The sequence below is a fragment of the Ranitomeya imitator genome, chromosome 10, assembly GCF_032444005.1.
Source record: "Ranitomeya imitator isolate aRanImi1 chromosome 10, aRanImi1.pri, whole genome shotgun sequence".
Taxonomy (NCBI): Eukaryota; Metazoa; Chordata; class Amphibia; order Anura; family Dendrobatidae; genus Ranitomeya; species Ranitomeya imitator.
Genome location: NC_091291.1, coordinates 47,532,814 through 47,545,040, shown reverse-complemented (window position 1 = coordinate 47,545,040; position 12,227 = coordinate 47,532,814). Strand labels below are relative to the sequence as shown.

Below are 12,227 nucleotides of genomic sequence, written 5' to 3'. Positions count from 1 at the left end.
TCTGGTCCTCTGCGGATTTTTCCGCTGCGGATTTGATAAATCCGCAGTGCTAAACCGCTGCGGATTTATGGCGGATTTACCGCGTTTTTTTCTGCGCATTTCACTGCGGTTTTACAATTGCGATTTTCTATTGGAGCAGTTGTAAAACCGCTGCGGAATCCGCACAAAGAAGTGACATGCTGCGGAATGTAAACCGCTGCGTTTCCGTGCAGTTTTTCTGCAGCATGTGTACAGCGATTTTTGTTTCCCATAGGTTTACATTGAACTGTACACTCATGGGAAACTGCTGCGGATCCGCAGCGTTTTCCGCAGCGTGTGCACATACCTTTAGAATTAGGCTATGTGCACACGGTGCGGATTTGGCTGCGGATCCGCAGCAGTGTTCCATCAGGTTTACAGTACCATGTAAACATATGAAAAACCAAATCCGCTGTGCCCATGTTGCGGAAAATACCGCGCGGGAACGCTGCGTTGTATTTTCCGCAGCATGTCAATTCTTTGTGCGGATTCCGCAGCGTTTTACACCTGTTCCTCAATAGGAATCCGCAGGTGAAATCCGCACAAAAAACACTGGAAATCCGCGGAAAATCCGCAGGTAAAACGCAGTGCCTTTTACCCGCAGATTTTTCAAAAATGGTGCGGAAATATCTCACACGAATCCGCAACGTGGGCACATAGCCTTAGGGTTAGGGTTGGAATTAGGGTTGTGGTTAGGGTTAGGGGTGTGTTGGGGTTAGTGTTGGGGTTAGGGGTGTGTTGGGGTTAGGGTTGTGATTAGGATTATGGCTACAGTTGGGATTAGGGTTAGGGGTGTGTTGGGGTTAGTGTTGGAGGTAGAATTGAGGGGTTACCACTGTTTAGGCACATCAGGGGTCTCCAAACGCAACATGGCGCCACCATTGATTCCAGCCAATCTCGTATTCAAAAAGTCAAATGGTGCTCCCTCACTTCCGAGCCCTGACGTGTGCCCAAACAGTGGTTTACCCCCACATATGGGGTACCAGCATACTCAGGACAAACTGCGCAACAATTACTGGGGTCCAATTTCTCCTGTTACCCTTGTGAATCTAAAAAAATGCTTGCTAAAACATAATTTTTGAGGAAAGAAAAATGATTTTTTATTTTCACGGCTCTGCGTTGTAAACGTCTGTGAAGCACTTGGGGGTTCAAAGTGCTCACCACACATCTAGATAAGTTCCTTTCAGGGTCTAGTTTCCAAAATGGGGTCACTTGTGGGGGGTTTCTACTGTTTAGGCACATCAGGGGCTCTGCAAACGCAACGTGACGCCCGCAGAGCATTCCATCAAAGTCTGCATTTCAAAACGTCACTACTTCAATTCCAAGCCCCGGCATGTGCCCAAACAGTAGTTTACCCCCACATATGGGGTATCACCGTACTCAGGAGAAACTGGACAACAAATATTGGGGTCAAATTTCTCCTGTTACCCTTGGGAAAATTAAAAAATTCTGGGCTAAATAATTATTTTTGAGGAAAGAAAATGTATTTATTATTTTCACGGCTCTGCATTATAAACTTCTATGAAGCACTTGGGGGTTCAAAGTGCTCACCACACATCTAGATAAGTTCCTTTGGGGGTCTAGTTTCCAAAATGGGGTCACTTGTGGGGGGTTTCTACTGTTAAGCCACATCAGGGGCTCTGCAAACGCAACGTGACGCCCACAGAGCATTCCATCAAAGTCTGCATTTCAAAACGTCACTACTTCACTTCCGAGCCCCGGCATGTGCCCAAACAGTGATTTACCCCCACATATGGGGTATCAGCGTACTCAGGAGAAACTGGACAACAACTTTTGGGGTCAAATTTCTCCTGTTACCCTTGGGAAAATAAAAAATTGCAGGCTAAAAGATCATTTTTGAGAAAATAATTTTTTTTTTTATTTTCATGGCTCTGCGTTATAAACTTCTGTGAAGCACTTGGGGGTTCAAAGTCCTCACCACACATCTAGATTAGTTCCTTTGGGGGTCTAGTTTCTAAAATGGTGTCATTTCTGGGGGATCTCCAATGTTTAGGCACACAGGGGCTCTCCAAACGTGACATGGTGTCCGCTAATGATTGGAGCTAATTTTCCATTTAAAAAGCCAAATGGCGTGCCATCCCTTCCGAGCCCTGCCGTGCGCCCAAACAGTGGTTTACCCCCACATATGGGGTATCAGCGTACTCAGGACAAACTGGACAACAATATTTGGGGTCCAATTTCTCCTATTATCCTTGGCAAAATAGGAAATTCCAGGCTAAAAAATCATTTTTGAGGAAAGAAAAATTATTTTTTATTTTCATGGCTCTGCGTTATAAACTTCTGTGAAGCACCTGGGGGTTTAAAGTGCTCAATATGCATCTAGATAAGTTCCTTGGGGGGTCTAGTTTCCAAAATGGGGTCACTTGTGCGGGAGCTCCAATGTTTAGGCACACAGGGGCTCTCCAAACGCGACATGGTGTCCGCTAACAATTGGAGCTAATTTTCCATTCAAAAAGTCAAATGGCGCGCCTTCTCTTCCGAGCCCTGCCGAGTGCCCAAACAGTGGTTTACCCCCACATATGAGGTATCGGCGTACTCGGGAGAAATTGCCCAACAAATTTTATGATCCATTTTATCCTACTGCCCATGTGAAAATGAAAAAACTGAGGCGAAAAGAATTTTTTTGTGAAAAAAAATTACTTTTTCATTTTTACAGATCAATTTGTGAAGCACCTGAGGGTTTAAAGTGCTCACTAGGCATCTAAATTAGTTCCTTGGGGGGTCTAGTTTCCAAAATGGGGTCACTTGTGGGGGAGCTCCAATTTTTAGGCACACGGGGGCTCTCCAAACGTGACATGGTGTCCGCTAAAGAGTGGAGCCAATTTTTGATTCAAAAAGTCAAATGGCGCTCCTTCCCTTCCAAGCCCTGCCGTGCGCCAAAACAGTGGTTTACCCCCACATATGAGGTATCAGCGTACTCAGGACAAATTGGACAACAACTTTCGTGGTTCAGTTTCTCCTTTTACCATTGGGAAAATAAAAAAATTGTTGCTAAAAGATAATTTTTGTGACTAAAAAGTTAAATGTTCATTTTTTCCTTCCATGTTGCTTCTGCTGCTGTGAAGCACCTGAAGGGTTAATAAACTTCTTGAATGTGGTTTTGAGTACCTTGAGGGGTGCAGTTTTTAGAATGGTGTCACTTTTGGGTATTTTCAGCCATATAGACCCCTCAAACTGACTTCAAATGTGAGGTGGTCCCTAAAAAAAATGGTTTTGTAAATTTCGTTGTAAAAATGACAAATCGCTGGTCGAATTTTAACCCTTATAACTTCCTAACAAAAAAAAAATTTTGTTTCCAAAATTGTGCTGATGTAAAGTAAACATGTGGGAAATGTTATTTATTAACTATTTTGTGTCACATATCTCTCTGGTTTAACAGAATAAAAATTCAAAATGTGAAAATTGCGAAATTTTCAAAATTTTCGCCAAATTTCCGTGTTTATCACAAATAAATCCAGAATTTATTGACCTAAATTTACCACTAACATGAAGCCCAATATGTCACGAAAAAACAATCTCAGAACCGCTAGGATCCGTTGAAGCGTTCCTGAGTTATTACCTCATAAAGGGACACTGGTCAGAATTGCAAAAAACGGCAAGGTCTTTAAGGTCAAAATAGGCTGGGTCTTGAAGGGGTTAAAAAAAAAGTAACCATTACTGACTACCACATTTTTTGTTCTTGATTTCTTTCAGTGTGTCTTAAAGCCAGAAAGTTGCCATTTGAAATGACTTTAGTTTTGTGCCATGTCTATGATCTGCTTTTTTTTTCTACAAAATTAAACAACTGAATGAACATCCTCCAAGGCCGGAGATTCCATAATTTTTAGTGAATTGTATGATGCACTCCTCCCCATAGTCTTTGATATAGTATAATGCACTCCCCATAGTCCTCCCTATAGCACAATGCAAGCCATAGAATAATGCACTCCCCAATCCTCAATATAACACAATGCACCCCATAGTATAATGCACTCCCCATAGTCCTCCATATAGCACAATGCACCCCATAGTATAATGCACTCCCCATAGTCCTCCATATAGCACAATGCACCCCATAGTATAATGCACTCCCCATAGTCCTCCATATAGCACAATGCACCCCATAGTATAATGCACTCCCCATAGTCCTCCATATAGCACAATGCACCCCATAGTATAATGCACTCCCCAATATAACACAATGCACCCCATAGTCCTTGACAGTATAATGCACTTCCCACAGTCCCCCCTATATAGTACAATGCACTACCCATAGTAGAATGCATCCTATAGTCCCTGTATGCGCGGTGGCCATTGTTTTTTTTGTTCTTTTTTTAAATAACAAACACCTCTCCTCCTTGTTACGCCGTTGCTCTGGTCCCTGCATAGTGTCAGAAGCTCCACTACCCGGCACAGCATGGTGCACACTGAAGTGACGTGATCATGCACCCGCTGTGGCAGAGGTGAATGATGGGGGGGGGGGGGGGGGAGCGTAATCTAATCTGATGCTCTCCTCCATCATTGCTTTTAACTGTACCGACTTAACTAAAAGTTAAGTTTCAGTTCCTTTTTTTGCTATCTAAAGGTACCGTCACACTTAGCGACGCTGCAGCGATACCGACAACGATCAGGATCGCTGCAGCGTCGCTGTTTGGTCGCTGGAGAGCTGTCACACAGACCGCTCTCCAGCGACCAACGATGCCGGTAACCAGGGTAAACATCGGGTAACTAAGCGCAGGGCCGCGCTTAGTAACCCGATGTTTACCCTGGTTACCATCCTAAAAGTAAAAAAAAACAAACACTACATACTTACCTACCGCTGTCTGTCCTCCAGCGCTGTGCTCTGCACTCCTCCTGTACTGTCTGTGTGAGCACAGCGGCCGGAAAGCAGAGCGGTGACGTCACCGCTCTGCTTTCCGGCTGACCGACGCTCACAGCCAGTACAGGAGGAGTGCAGAGCACAGCGCTGGAGGACAGACAGCGGTAGGTAAGTATGTAGTGTTTGGTTTTTTTTACTTTTAGGATGGTAACCAGGGTAAACATCGGGTTACTAAGCGCGGCCCTGCGCTTAGTTACCCGATGTTTACCCTGGTTACCAGTGAAGACATCGCTGAATCGGTGTCACACACGCCGATTCAGCGATGTCTGCGGGGAGTCCAGCGACCAAATAAAGTTCTGGACTTTCTTCCCCGACCAGCGACAGCACAGCAGGGGCCTGATCGCTGCTGCCTGTCACACTGGACGATATCGCTAGCGAGGACGCTGCAACGTCACGGATCGCTGCGATATCGTCTAGTGTGACGGTACCTTTACACTAGAATTAAGCCTTCATTTTCTCCATGTAAACACACTCCGAGGCAAAGAGCCACACAGGGTTTTAAAGCCATTTACCTATAGATTAACCCAATAAATCCAGGTAAATTGCATGTCTGATAGGTTCCCACAAAGTTCAAGTTCCCACAATGAGCTTTCGCCATAGTTTTTTTTTTTTTGCTGCTTACAGTCCAGGAAAGTGCGTGGAATTTATAGTAGTGAATCTCATGACCACAGTGGGCAAGCAGAGCTCTATGTGCAGAGTTTCTTTTCTATATAGATGCACTAGATAAGGAAAATCAGCAGGTAAAAAGAATGTATGTGATCTGCACATGACTATTATTAAAAGGTGTCAAAAGCCAAAAATCAGAAAGTATAAAAAACAAACTAGCTTTAAAGGGAATCTGTCTGAAGGTCTTTGTTGTGTAACCTGACAGCATCATAATGTAAGAACAGGGACCCTGATTCCAGCAATCACTTAGGGGTGCAGCCCTTGTGATAGAATCACAGTTCTCTGCTGCAGATCTAGCAAAGCTTGAATGCTGAGCTGTGTATAACCCCGCCCACATTACTGATTGGCAGCTTCCTGTGTACACTGAATAGTGACACAGCTGTTGATCAGTGGTGCCGATGGGGTTGGACCAGGAGGTACGAGAGTCCAATAGTGATGATTGTCTGCTGATAACACTGATTCTAGCGAAACAGCGACATCGTTGGAATCAGGAATAGTGATGAGCGAATATACTCGTTACTAGAGATTTCTTGAGCACACTCGGGTGTCCGAGTATTTTTTAGTGCTCAGAGTTTTAGTTTTTAGCGCCGCAGCTGAATGATTTACATCTGGGGGTTGCCTGGATGCTAGGGAATCCCCACATGTACTTATGCTGGCTATCAGATGTAAATCATTCAGCTGCGGCGCTAAAAACTAAATCTCTGAGTACTTACAAAATACTCGGAGGACACCCGAGCGTGCTCGAGAAATATCGAGTAACTAGTATATTTGCTCATCACTAATCAGGAACTCTGTCCATACATCATGCTGCTCTCAGATTAGAGAACAAAAACTTGCTGACATGTTCCCTTTAAAGCGAGGGAAAAAAAGACAAAAAAACACAACCACAGCGTCAAATAAACTCAATGAAAACATAAAAAAATTCAGTGAAACACACAGGTAACCTACCGTAATTTAAATAATTGGTGCCATATCAAAAACTCATTTGAACGTAGCCTAAAGCGCCCTAGATCATGTAAGGTGCTTGCTTTTTGCAAAATCACATTATATAAAAACACAAAACAGTGGCTACACTAGTGGAGGTTAGTGACTAGTCCATAGTGCGTGGGCATGCCCCCGTCCTGTGTAGCTGTAGGGCGCGTCCCTGTACTCCACAGATGCAAGGCTTCTACTCACGTCATCTGGAATAGGATTCCCAGCATAAACAGACGAGGAACATTCCCAGCTACTGATGTGATGTATAACTGCCCCTACGTTCAGTTACATGTCACATGATATACTGCCAGTATAGGGAGCATGCTTTACCTCCCTACACAGGCGCAGCACCGTGCACACCACTCATACACGACTGTAGTATCCCCAGCACAGGACACGCTATGGACGGCTGCCAGTATAGGGAGCATGCATTACCTCCCTACACAGGCGCAGCACCGTGCACACCACTCATACATGACTGTAGTATCCCCAGTACGGTACACGCTACGGACGGCTGCCAGTATAGGGAGCATGCATTACCTCCCTACACAGGCGCAGCACCGTGCACACCACTCATACATGACTGTAGTATCCCCAGTACAGGACATGCTATGGACGGCTGCCAGTATAGAGAGCATGCATTACCTCCCTACACAGGCGCAACACCGTGCACACCACTCATGCATGACTGTAGTATCCCCAGTACAGGACACACTATGGACGGCTGCCAGTATAAGGAGCATGCATTACCTCCCTACACAGGCGCAGCACCGTGCACACCACTCATACATGACTGTAGTATCCCCAGTACAGGACATGCTATGGACGGCTGCCAGTATAGGGAGCATGCATTACCTCCCTACACAGGCGCAGCACCATGCACACCACTCATACATGACTGTAGTATCCCCAGTACAGGACACGCTATGGACGGCTGCCAGTATAGGGAGCATGCATTACCTCCCTACACAGGCGCAGCACCGTGCACACCACTCATACATGACTGTAGTATCCCCAGTACAGGACATGCTATGGACGGCTGCCAGTATAGGGAGCATGCATTACCTCCCTACACAGGCGCAGCACCGTGCACACCACTCATACATGACTGTAGTATCCCCAGTACGGTACACGCTATGGACGGCTGCCAGTATAGGGAGCATGCATTACCTCCCTACACAGGCGCAGCACCATGCACACCACTCATACATGACTGTAGTATCCCCAGTACAGGACACGCTATGGACGGCTGCCAGTATAGGGAGCATGCATTACCTCCCTACACAGGCGCAGCACCGTGCACACCACTCATACACGACTGTAGTATCCCCAGCACAGGACACGCTATGGACGGCTGCCAGTATAGGGAGCATGCATTACCTCCCTACACAGGCGCAGCACCGTGCACACCACTCATACATGACTGTAGTATCCCCAGTACGGTACACGCTATGGACGGCTGCCAGTATAGGGAGCATGCATTACCTCCCTACACAGGCGCAGCACCGTGCACACCACTCATACATGACTGTAGTACCCCCAGTACAGGACATGCTATGGACGGCTGCCAGTATAGAGAGCATGCATTACCTCCCTACACAGGCGCAGCACCGTGCACACCACTCATGCATGACTGTAGTATCCCCAGTACAGGACACGCTATGGACTGCGGCTAGTATAGGGAGCATACCTACACAGGCGCAGCACCGTGCACACCACTCATACATGACTGTAGTATCCCCAGTACAGGACACGCTATGGACGCCTGCCAGTATAGGGAGCATGCATTACCTCCCTACACAGGTGCAGCACCGTGCACACCACTCATACATGACTGTAGTATCCCCAGTACAGGACACGCTATGGACGGCTGCCAGTATAGGGAGCATGCATTACCTCCCTACACAGGCGCAGCACCGTGCACACCACTCATACATGACTGTAGTATCCTCAGTACAGGACACGCTATGGACGGCTGCCAGTATAGGGAGCATGCATTACCTCCCTACACAGGCGCAGCACCGTGCACACCACTCATACATGACTGTAGTATCCCCAGTACAGGACACGCTCTGGACGGCTGCCAGTATAGGGAGCATGCATTACCTCCCTACACAGGCGCAGCACTGTGCACACCACTCATACATGACTGTTGTATCCCCAGTACAGGACAAGCTATGGACGGCTGCCAGTATAGGGAGCATGCATTACCTCCCTACACAGGCGCAGCACCGTGCACACCACTCATACATGACTGTAGTATCCCCAGTACAGGACACGCTATGGACGGCTGCCAGTATAGGGAGCATGCATTACCGCCCTACACAGGCGCAGCACCGTGCACACCACTCATACATGACTGTTGTATCCCCAGTACAGGACAAGCTATGGACGGCTGCCAGTATAGGTAGCATGCATTACCTCCCTACACAGGCGCAGCACTGTGCACACCACTCATACATGACTGTTGTATCCCCAGTACAAGCAATGCTATGGACTGGGGCCAGTATAAGGAGCGTGCATTACCACCCTACACATGACTGTAGTACAGGACAGTACCGTGAACACTCCATGACATGCTATGGACAGCAGCCAGGCAAACAGCACATTACTTGTCCACATATGGGCATAATGGTATCCAGACATAGTGATAACAAATCCCAGCAGACGTGTGCGATGAGGACGGAGCCTTGTGATGGAACGTTTCTAACCAGTTCTTCAATGAAGAATTTATGACATTTATTTACTGCTGGACTGTATCATACTGTGAAATACAAAAAAGGTTTCACTCCATCAATGCTAAAGCTTGTCAATGTGAAATGAAATATTAATAGCAATACGGCTTTATTAGGGAAAAAAAATGAGACACCTTGCATAAAATGTGGCCAAATTATGTCTGCCCATCAACCAACGTCAAGTTGGTCTCAAAGACTGATGGGTCCCTATTTGTATGATTACCTCTCTTAGGCGGACGTCTGAATTCCAGGGTGAATGTGGACATCTCTCTCAGCAATGCCTGTTCTCAGTCTTTGAGACCTCTTAGACGTTGGTTGATGGGCAGATATAATTTGGCCAAATTTTATGCAATTGTTTCCTAATATTGAAAAGCCGTATTGCTATTCATAGTATATTTCACATTGACATGCTTTAGCACAATATAGTGCTGCCATTTTTTGTATCGTGTAGATGGAGGTAGCTCCACCTTGTATGCACCTATTCAGACTAGTTTGGATGTGTCAGTCAGTTTTTTGTCATATGTATCATATTGTGATGTTACCACTATCACTACAGACCGGGGCAGGACTAAGGCATTGTCATACCCTTAGCGTCAAATTTGTAGCTTTGACATCCATAGCTCAGCTGTGGTTCTCCAGCTGTTGTAACACGACATCGCCTCGAGTCACAAATTGCGTTTTTTGGGCCAATGATGTAATGACGATCAGTAACATTAGTCTGTGGCTACAACTGAATCTTTACCAACATGGCTTATATCGAATCTCACGGCACGCAAGGGTCAGCTCTGCCTCACCCAGTGAGGAAAAAACAATAATCCAGAAAAAGAAAAAATGACTTCTCATCTGTATTCTCTTCCGCAGTGGGAGGTAGTTGACCAGATACAGCGTCCTCTGTCAATAATCGGATGCTGTACAGGTGATCAGTACGGGGACAGATTTTTTGGCGCACCCATAACTTGAATGGGCAAGTTTCACCTGAAATACAGTTGACACGTGCATGCTGCCATTGATTTCACACGGACACTCGGTCTGAAAAAAAATACCATCTGATCAGCCCTGCTAAATAAAATTACTCCTAGTGTCGCCTGGGTGAGGTCAGTTTTCCCCATGGTCCGATAATACTGTGGTGTGAACGGTGCCCAATCACAGGTTATATTCACCTTGATAGACCAGTAGACGCAAAAGTTGGCGAGAGCCGTTACACTGAGTGTACACATACAGCAGATCCGAGGGGTGTACGAACACATGAGCATGCAGGGGCAGCGAGGGAAGCACGAGATGGGGTGCGTCCAATTACAGATGGCAGGCTGCTTTGGGCTCCAGAAGGAAAGCCGATGGCAGAGATGTCTGGCAGCGGCCCTCAGAAAGATAACACTGAATGAAGGGTTTGGCGGCCAAGGTGGCGGACGGCCCGACTATCTGCCAAAGCGTTAGGAGAATCAGCCGAGTGCTGCGCCCAGGGGTGTGGAGTCCTACAAGTTGCCCTATAGCCTCAGCCCAATGTAGACCACTTACACCAGGGTCACAAGGTGTCAGGCTTTTTTTTTTCCCCATGGGAGTTCTCCCCCCTTTTCCTGAATGGGTTTTGAAGAGTTTGGGAGGTATTCCGTGTTCTTTGCATCCTTTCGATTGGGCAGTGCCTTGTTTGGAGCATCAAAATCCACCTCAAAATCCTCCATGTGAATCTAGCCCTAGGCTACGAGCCCACAATATAACAGCGTTTGGATGAAGCGTAGCCGAGATGTGTCCAAAACGCCGTTCTCTCTTATTGTGGGCACGTCCCCCCGGGGTAGGCGCCCCCTTTGCTTAGTTTTTAGGAGAGGACGGTCAAACTGCAAGAACCAAACACCTACAAGAGCGGATTTTTGTTCGTTTTTGCATAGGAGAAAAATCACCGACATTGAATATTTCATGGGGGGTAATACTTATGAAAATAAAAAATAAAAAATTTCCCAATATTAAAATGGAATGCCCCTTATGGTAAGTTCACACAGGGTATAATATATATATATATATATATATATATATACATATACATACACATATACATACATATATATACATACATATATATCACACACACGAAAACCGTAGTGTTGGAAGGAGAAACCATGCATTTTGCGCTTTGTTACTTCGTTAAATAATAATAAATAAAAATTAAATAACTGGTCTACAACAAACAAACAAAAAAGAAAAACAAACACTAGATGAGATTTTTTTTTTTTAACTCTGCAACCAGGGTGATGTCACACGCCCAAATGTGGGATGATGACATCACTGTGGACCAACATCGTGTGACATCATAAGTCGGAAAAGTGGAGGAAAGGGGGAAATAAAGCAAAATAAAAAGCAATGAGAAAGCGTTTCCGACGGCTAATGTGCAGCAGCTGGGAACCTCTGTGCCCCCCACACGTGCAGACCCCGGGCACTTACCTGGTGAGCACCGACACTCTGCAGCTCTCCGCCCGACGGCAAGAAGGGAATGAGCGGAACCCGGTGCTGGGCGGGTGCGGCCAAAAGACACATACACAGGGCTGAGGGAGCGGAGACAAGAGCACGTCACACACACAGCGGGGCCAGCTGCGGCTCCTGCCCCCCTCTACGTGAGTGTATATTTACCCTCAGTCCCTACGCGTCTCCTTCAGGAGGCTGCGAGTTATGTGGAGCTGAGGTAACTACTCTGTACTAGTACAGCCTCCATTGTGCTGCTCCAGACTGCACGCTGGGACTTCTAGTTCTCAACATACTAAATGTAAAAAATTACTGACATAAATTACACCAAATAGGCAAACTTACAGGGAGGGCTTCCTTTATTATTTCATTTGCCCAATTTTTTGCCTGTTCTTTATTCGCTTCTTTTAAGTTGCGCCATTTTTCTATTTTCTATGTCTTCGCCGTGTTCAGACTTTAGATGGTTCCCCCCCCCCCCCGCCCCCGATTCACCACTCGTGACT

General features: G+C 46.3%; 1 protein-coding gene across 1 annotated transcript in view; it reads right to left on the bottom strand.

Moving 5' to 3' along the window:
* Positions 1-11,829, bottom strand: part of MYADM (myeloid associated differentiation marker) — a 33,563-nt gene extending 21,734 nt beyond the window's left edge. The window contains exon 1 of the mRNA XM_069742001.1: positions 11,707-11,829. The gene's annotated coding sequence lies outside the window, so the exon portion shown is untranslated. The remainder of the gene's footprint in view (positions 1-11,706) is intronic.
* Between the last annotated feature and the right edge of the window lie 398 nt (positions 11,830-12,227).